Source organism: Cygnus olor, chromosome Z (genome assembly GCF_009769625.2).
Source record: "Cygnus olor isolate bCygOlo1 chromosome Z, bCygOlo1.pri.v2, whole genome shotgun sequence".
Lineage (NCBI taxonomy): Eukaryota > Metazoa > Chordata > Aves > Anseriformes > Anatidae > Cygnus > Cygnus olor.
In genome coordinates, this window is record NC_049198.1 from 75632278 (window position 1) to 75641200 (window position 8923).

General features: G+C 39.1%; 1 long non-coding RNA gene across 3 annotated transcripts; it reads left to right on the forward strand.

Annotated features, from left to right (window-relative positions):
* Window positions 1-2968: 2968 nt before the first annotated feature.
* LOC121062242 lies at window positions 2969-8192 on the forward strand. Of its 3 annotated transcripts, none has more exons than XR_005815486.1 (7): window positions 2969-3312; window positions 4797-4894; window positions 5282-5368; window positions 5725-5764; window positions 6349-6419; window positions 7133-7452; window positions 7879-8192. It is a non-coding gene; the product is annotated as an uncharacterized LOC121062242 (long non-coding RNA). The 3 variants fall into 3 exon arrangements; XR_005815485.1 differs by having other exon boundaries at window positions 7347-7452; window positions 7879-8187; XR_005815487.1 differs by having other exon boundaries at window positions 7350-7452; window positions 7879-8187.
* Window positions 8193-8923: the final 731 nt, after the last annotated feature.

The following is an 8923-nucleotide window of genomic DNA, read 5'->3' on the forward strand; positions in this document are numbered from 1 at the left end:
CCCAGCACGCCACAGTGATTTGTGTCACTTTGGAACTGCCAGAGTCATGACACCTTTTTTTCAAGCATTCTACCAGTTTTTTAGGATTTTGCAGTTGTTCAGGGGTGAATGTCCAAAACACTGGAGGTGCCCACTGCTCTAGAAACCTGCCCATATCCTCCCACACTCCCTGCCACTCGCAACTATCCCGCCTCAAGACAGATCTCCGGATGAGATTCCTAAGTAGTTGTTTAACCTTAAACAAAACCTGAAGCGCATTCAGGAGACATAACAACAAGAACATGCTGGTCTGAGTATCCCAAGGATATTCAACATCTTGGAGAGCTACCGTAACTAGCTCGGGGGATAAGAGGGTGGTGAAGGAGGAAGGGAGAGTGAAGAGGTAGGAAAAAATATCTTCCCCTGTCCCCTCCACAGATTGACTCCCTGATGAAAAAAGGCAATAGGTGTAATTGCTAATAGTTTCTGAGTTATGGTTTCCGAAGTATAGAGTCGACGACAGTGCTGAGTACAAATACCAGGTTAGAGTCATGACCAGATATCTCATCATTTCATAAGCCATCGTTACACCACACAGTACCATAACAATCTTAAACCAGGGCCCGGAAAGGATAAACAGCATGACAGGGAGCACATACAGAAAGTAACTTGCTATAAAACTCAATTTGGGAAACAGGCACAGCAGACTTGAGATTAAGGCAATCAACATTGTGACTAGCAACTATTAAGCAGGTCGAATACTTATACCAATTTTAGTTTAACACACTCTGGTCAAATCTGTCGATATCTCAACCCTTCGGGCACCATGTTGGGCGCCAAAAGGACTGTTGTGGTTTAGCCCGGCTGGCAGCCAAACACCACACAGCCGTTCGCTCACCCTCCCCCCTCCCTCTCTGGGATGGGGGAGAGAAACGGGAAAGTGAAGTCTGTGAGTTGAGATAAAGACAGTTTATTAAGACAGGGAAAAGAATAACAACAATAATAATAATAATAATAGTATTAATAGTAATAATGTGTACGAAATAAGTGATGCACAATGCAATTGCTCACCACCCGTTGACCGATGCCCAGCCTGTCCCCGAGCAGCCGCCCCCACCCCTCCACCCCAGCTAGCCACCCCTATATATTGTTCAGCATGACGTCAGATGGTATGGAATACCCCTTTGGCCAGTTTGGGTCAGCTGTCCTGGGTCTGTCCCCTCCCAGCTCCTGCTGCATCCCTAGCCTGCTCGCTAGCAGGACAGAGCGAGAAGCTGAAAAGTCCTTGGCTTGGTGTAAGCACTGCTCTACAACAATTAAAACATCAGCATGTTATCAGCGCTCTTCTCATCCTAATCCAAAACATAGCACCCTACCAGCTACTAGGAGGAAAATTAACTCTGTCCTACCTGAAACCAGGACAAGCAGCTACTACCTGAAAAATAACATTGCTTCATTTTTGTAAATCTGTTAACCATCACTATGTTAAGATCTTCCACTAGAACTAGTACAAGTATTACTCATTTTAAATGAAATGAAATAAAATTGCGAGACTAAGGCATCATTAAAAAGAGAACAGAGGCTATTGGTTTCCTGTGTGTTGCTATAGCTCAGTCTATAATCAAACAGGGTTTCAAATTAGATATATTAAGACACTACTTGTATTTGTTAAATATCAATAAATTATTGAATAAGCAGTGCTGAACTCAATAAGGAGCAACACTGAATCTAACACGCTGTAATTAACTCCAAATTATAAACAAAAACTATACTAGATTAGGAGAGTAAATATTTATGAGTATGTTAAACACTAACATTTGAAATAATGCAGATATGAAGTTTAGGCTTTTGAAATGATTATTACTCCTACATGCAACTGGATTCTAGTGGAAATTCTGTGCCAAAAAAATAAATGGCAAAAGCTTGATTTTGAGAGTCTTACTGATTTTAATTGAAATCACCAGGAACGTAAAGTATTGTTTCAACAGGCAGTTGAATTATTTAGAGTGTACAAACATTGTTCACCACCTCATTTCAGCATCATTTTAAGTATGTTTATTTTTGTTAGACACTAATCCCTCTCCCCTCTCCCTCCACCACCTTTTTTTTTTTTTTTCTTTTTTCTCCATTTATAGGAGAATGCCTTGGGTAATAGTAATAACAAAAGTAAAGATATACTGCTGAAGTCTGGTCATATTAGTGTGAAGAAAAAGTAATTATCAACTGCTGAAAACATTGCATAATTGTTCCCTGTGCCCAGTACTGGAAAAGGGTAGTCAGTAATGATGAAAGGTAACACGTAGACCTTGTGTTTATTTAACTATGCAAAGAAAAACAAAAGAAAACAAACAAAAATCATACTTTCTCTGTGATGATGTTTTTATAACACTGTATAAGAACATTTGAAGTTCCTAAGTAAAGTGTGGTCATCTTTCATGTTAACATGACTATTAGTAGGAATTAATGAAGACTGGTGTCCTGCAGATTTTTCTCAAGACTGATTTATTTTAGTAACTAAAAAAGTGCAGGCTGTGATCAAAGCTTTTTTTCATTGTTTAGTCACTTACAAGATCTTGCCTCTCCTGCCCACAGCACAGTGCAGATATTATGATACTTTATTGATCATCTGAGTTTATGCTGCTGTGAAGTGGGATTTTTAAACTCTGTTTTCTACCTGGCCAGGGTAATTGGTTGTTTGTGATAACTTGTCCTTGAGGATTTCAAAATTATTAAAGAGGGGAAAACAATAAAAACAGTGGGATCTGGTGCATCTAGGTTAGGCACTTAAGTGCAGCTGCATAATAAGTTCCCTCTTAAGAAGTCCTCCTGAAATAAAGATACCAGTTATTGCAAAAGACAATGGACATGAAAGGCAAAAAAGGCAGGCACTTTTTTCCTTCACTGGGTTACCAAAGTGCATCTAATATATATATATATATATATATATATATATAAGATGCATATATATATATATGAAGTATGATGCCTCTAGTTTCTCTTACAGGTCAGAAAATAGAGAAAAATAGCATATGTGGAAAGAGAAGCTTTTTGGTCTATCATGCTAAGTGAGTGTAACAGGAAATCCTGACCAGCCCAGAAAAACAGGTTTTATATCACTGTCTGTTATTTTTTGCCCAGCCATCACTGCCAGTTATTTTTTGCCTAGCCATTTTCTGTTTTTCTGTCTTATGCGTCTTCCCTAACAAGACAACATACATAGAAAGAAGCATTTTGAGACATTTCAACACATTATTGCCTTTAACATTCTCATCATTATAATACATCAGCAGCAAAAGGAAGACTAAGGAAAACGTGGGTGCACTGCTAAATGAGGTGGGTGCCTTGGTGATGGTGGATACAGAGAAGGCAGAGTTCCTGAATGCCTTCTTTGCTTCAGTCTTCACTGCTAAAGCTAGCCTCCATGCACAACTGAGCCCAGAAACAAGAGAGAAAACCTGGAGAGAGGAAGACTTTCCCCTGGTTGAAGAGAATTGGGTTACAGGTTATTTAGGTAAGCTAAACACCCACAAATCTATGGGCCCTGAAAAGAAGTATCTGAGGGTGCTGAGGGAACTGACAGGCGTTATTACTAAGCCACTCTTTATCATCTTCAAAAGTTCTTGGAGAACAGGAGAGGTGCCTGAGGACTCGAAGAAAGCCAACATTACACCAGGCCAGTCAGCCTCACCTTCATCCTTGGAAAGGTGATGGAGAAGGTCATCCTTGAGGCCATCTCTAAACATGCGGAGGAAAAGAAGGCAATCAGGAGTAGTTAAGGTGGATTCATCAAGAGAAGTCATCTTTAACCAACCTGATAGCCTTCTACAATGAGATGACTGGCTGGCTGGATGAGGGGAGAGCAGTGGATGTTGTCTACCTTGACTTCAGCAAGACTTTCAACGCTGTCTCCTATAATATCCTCCTGGGCAAGCTCCAGAAGTGTGGGATTATGAGTGGACAGTGGAGTGGATCAAGATCTGTTTGGATGGCAGAGTTTAGAGGGTTCTGCTCTATGGTGCAGTCCAGTTGGAGGCCTGTGACTAGTGGTGTCCCCCAGGTGTCAGTACTGAGTCCAATGCTCTTCATCTTATTCATCAATGACTTGGATGTAGGGACAGAGTGCACCCTCAGCAAGTTCACAGATGATACAATGCTTAGCGGAGTGGCTGACACACTAGAGGCCTGTGTGGCCGTTCAGAGGGACCTGGACAGGCTGGAGAGTTGGGCGGAGAGGAACCTCATGAGGTTCAACAAGGGCAAGTGCAGGGTCCCGCACCTGGGGAGGAACACCAGCCACCAGTACAGTCTAGGCGCTGACCTGCTAGAGAGCAGCTCTGTGGAGAGGGACCTGGGGTCATGGTTGACAACAAGTTAACCATGAGCCAGCAGTGTGCCCTTGTGGCCAAGAAGGACAATGGGATCCTAGCCTGCATTAAGAGGAGATTGACAGAGGTGATCCTTCCCCTCTACTCAGTTCTGGTGAGGCCACAGCTGGAGTACTGTGTGCAGTTCTGGGCTCCCTAGTACAAGAGGGACGTAGAACTTCTAGAGACGGTCCAGCGTAGAGCCACGAAGACAATTAAGGGATTGGAGCATCTGTCTTACGAGGAAAGTCTAAGCAAGCTGGGCCTGTTTAGCCTAGAGAAGAAGAGATTGAGAGGGGATCTCATCAACCTCTGTAAATATTTGAGGGGACAATTTAAGGAGAATGCGGTCAAACTCTTCTCAGTGGTGGCCATTGATAGGACAAGGGGTAATGGGTATAAGTTTTATTTATTTATTTATTTATTTATTTATTCACTATAACATTGCTTTAGTTGCAGGATTTAAGCACGTGATAAGTTTTCCAAAAATCTAGAGACTGATGATTGCTAGCTATGCTTTCTCAGGCACCAGCTGCCACCTTAAAATTAAGGTAAGCACTACATCAAGTTATCTTTTCTTGGGAAAAGCTAAGTTATAAATACAAAATGTGATTATTGTTTCTTTGCCTGTTCAGTATAAGAGTTCCAAGCATGTTTGGCATTGGATTTGATCCTGTAATTTGATCTTCTCCTAGCCTACCAGCTTTCATTCATGATATTGCAGGGAAACACTCATTTTTAATTTGTAGATCTACAGTTTTCAAGATGGGGAGACTCAAAGCATCCTTCAGAACTTTTAGATACTCTGGAAACTTGAGTAGACTCAGAATCTTTTGTGTTTAAAATGAGTGAAGATTCTATGGCCTCCACTTCTGGGCCCAAGGAAAAGCAAGGTGACCTGAGTGTGTCGGTCTTTTTTCAATGTATGTCATTCACAGGTGCATGGTGTGGAGGAGAAATAAACAACTTAAGTGGTAAAACAGCTTAAGTGGTAAAGGGAAAGAAGTGCCTGAAGGTGGATGCAGGTTAGCCTACCTTACATATTTATAAACAACTTTAAGTCTTTAAAACAAACAAAAAAATATTATTTGACATAAAGTTGTGAGAACTTGTACTTCTTTGATTTTATACATACAACCTAAAAGGCTATACCAATTAATGCAGTAATAATTATCTTAAGTACTCAGGACAGAAGCAGTATTTATTTTATTGTTGTTTAGTGTTAGTAGATGATGTTAAATGGATAAGACAGTAGCATAAATAATTCAAGTGAAGCATTTCTGTTAATTCTTCTTTTTTTTATTTTTTTTTGATAAACGGGAAATAAAATTATGCTTAGAACATGCAAGTGATTAATCTTCCTCTTTTTTCTTTATGATAGAAGAATGTGGTCAGCCTGCCTCAGCATCAGGTAAAATGAGGTAATTCTGCTTCTGAAATAATCACCCTCTTTCTCAGATCTTTTTCCTGTGATCAGCAACATAAGAACATGTAATAACTCTTCATTTGGAGTCTTGTGTAAGAGGCGCATTTGCTGTTGCTGTCACGAAGTCTGAACAACATGAATACAATACAATTAATGTATTCCTGAAGAGCATATGTATATATGGACATGTGTATATATATATATATAATTCATCTGTTGAATAATAATGGCTTTCTTGTTGAGAAATGATTGCTGTTTGTCATCATTCCTTTTTTTCTGATTAAAATGAGCATGATTTGAATATTCATGATACTCGTTTGAGAAATTACACCTAAAAACATGCTGCTCTATATTGTTATAGATTATCTTTATTAATTGCTCCAAGGTAATTATAATTGATATAAGTAGAAACTATCTCATACATTATTTAGCTGCTATAATGGAAGAAATATATATATATTTTAAAGCATAATTAAACGGGAGTAAAATAAATTAACGACAATAATTCTGATATTTTAGCTGGCTCTGCTATTGCCTTGTATTTTGGAAACCTCAAAAATCTCAAAAGTAATTTGTTAGACATTTGACAGGATCCTTTCCGGAAGCAAGAACTCTTCTACTGCATCTGGTATTAGACTGCTTTGATTAAGGTAATTTGCAGTTGAATGGAATTAGATTACTCGTAACATTGATAATTTATTTCTTGTAGTAATGACTTCTGCTTGCCCTTACTTCTCAATCTGTAGTACTCTGATATCTGTTGCTGTCTTTACTCATTCAGTCGTCAGACTGACCTTAGTAAAAATTAATCTGTTCCTTGCAAATTGGAAATACAATTTGGAAAGAAGACTCCTGTACTCATATTCTAAATGGAGCTGTAAGTTGTCATGCTATTTACAGAAGTCTTGTAAAGTGGACGGCGCTCATTATGTTATCAAGAAAATTATGTACTTGAAGTAGTTTTTTTTCTAAAATAAATAGAGAAGTGATAAAAAATATTTTAGAGAAATAGAAAAATGCTGCAATGCTATGGTGGAGGAGAGCAAATGTTTGAGAAAATTCTTCTTTGTCTACCATGCCTTCATAAATAGATTTTCTGTTATATTTTGTTTACAATATATTATGTTTCAGTAGTGTCTCAAATTGTAACATCTCTGCAGTCTCCATATTTCCATCCATCATCTCTGAAAGATGGCTTCAGGTCTGATCTCTTTAGCAGTGTTATGCTATAGTCAGGCTAAAGGCTGTTGCTTTGAGATGGGGAGATGAAAAGAAAAGGATATAAAAAAAGTGTTACATAATCAAACATAAATGAACAGATGTCACCTGTCCAGTGAGGGTTTGATTTCATTTTAATTTGCAGAGGGTTGAAATCAAATCTCCTTGTTCACTCAGTGTTCCTTGTCAAATATATGGGGTCCCACTGCCAGGTGTTTTTGTTTACTTCTCTCAACACCCTTCTGCGGTACGTACAGGGTTATATATATGGACGTTATACCAAAAAGCCTCCAGAACAGAAATTGATCAGACTAAAGCAATCACTTTGTCCATCCTGATTACTAATACTTTATGTACAGCAGCATAGCTTCAATGGGAATATATTCAGAACAGCACTATCCCATTTTCAGACAGTAAAAGAAGAGGTGAGGACTTAGTTCAAGCCTCTTTCCTGACATGGACAGAGTAAGTTTTTAAACTGTTGCTTCTTTCCTAATGACCATTCTACTGCTTGAGTTATGACTGAAAACTGATGATACTAACACGGTTGTTTTGTGCATGTAGCTTTCCTATTTTGAGTTTTAAATGCCCTAAAAACACATTACATGAGATAGAATTTTTACACAGAAAAAAAAAAAAAGTTTATTTTGGTAATGACAACAACAATAAAATCCTTCTTTCAATATACCTTTTGTTTTTGTATTTTCAATATAGTATTTTTATGTCATATACTACTAGTTCTCATATTATAATGTAGTATTTTTCGCTGTCATCAAGCAGTCATTTAGACTACAGTTTTACAATTGTAGAAATCTTGGGTTTTGAATAGAAAAAAAAAAAAGGTATCTTGAACTGAAATTACATTCTGAAATTGTCATGTACCTTTCACAGAAAACATCTGCTCAAGAGAGGAAGACAGTTAGAGGAAGATCTGCTTGCTAAAAGGAACCTGGCACCTGATTTCTTTTGAAAAGAGAAGGGTGTCCTCAAGCTGTGTACTGTGTTTGGACTGGGCTTTCAAATGCAATGGCCTTCACACATGTCAGCAGATCAGACTAACATTAAATTTAGCAGTGGCTAGTTAGAAAGAGCTTTTGATCATTTGTACTTGGTATTTCTTGCAGGATATAATACAAATTATGATTTGGGGAATACACTGGTGTGGAAAAATATATTTTCTTTTTATGTCTTTTAAGAGTTCTTTATGATAATTTATTGAACAAGTTTTGAAAAAGTATAGTTAAAATAATCATCAAAATTACATTTTCATTGTTATACTTACCAAAAATTTTCTCACACTTTTCTCTGTGTGTATGTGTGCTCTAAATACTTTGGAAAGTACTTTGCTAACCATGGTAAATCTTCCTAAATTCATTTATGAAAATTAGCTTTTCATTCTCATGTTATAAGAAATATGATGCAACAGAAGCACTGTATGTTTTGTCAGACTTTCAAATGAAAGAGATGAACCCTTAAAAACCACATGACCTAGGTCTGCTTGACAGCCTGCTCAGCACAAGTCAGCCATATGCCTTTGCAACCAAGAAGGCAAACCATGTTTCAGGATGCATTAAACACAGCATAACCAGGCGGGCAAAAGAGGTGATTCTCTCACGATATTAAACATTGGTGCAGGTTCACCTGGAGTACTGTCTGCAGCTGTGGGCTCCCCAACCTACAACGGGTGTTAAGGCCCCTGGAAGCACCCAGAGGAGGGCAGCAAGCCCGGCCCAAGGGCCGGATGGCCGTGCTGTGAGGAGAGGGTGAGGACACTGGGGCTGCCCAGCCTGGAGAAGAGGAGGCCCAGAGGCGGCCTTGCTGCTCCCGGCAGCTTCCTGAGGAGCGAAGCGCAGAGGCAGGTGCTGGCCCCTGCTCCCTGGGAGCTGCTGGCAACGCACACGGGAACGGCACAGAGCTGCGCTAGGGGAGGGCCAGG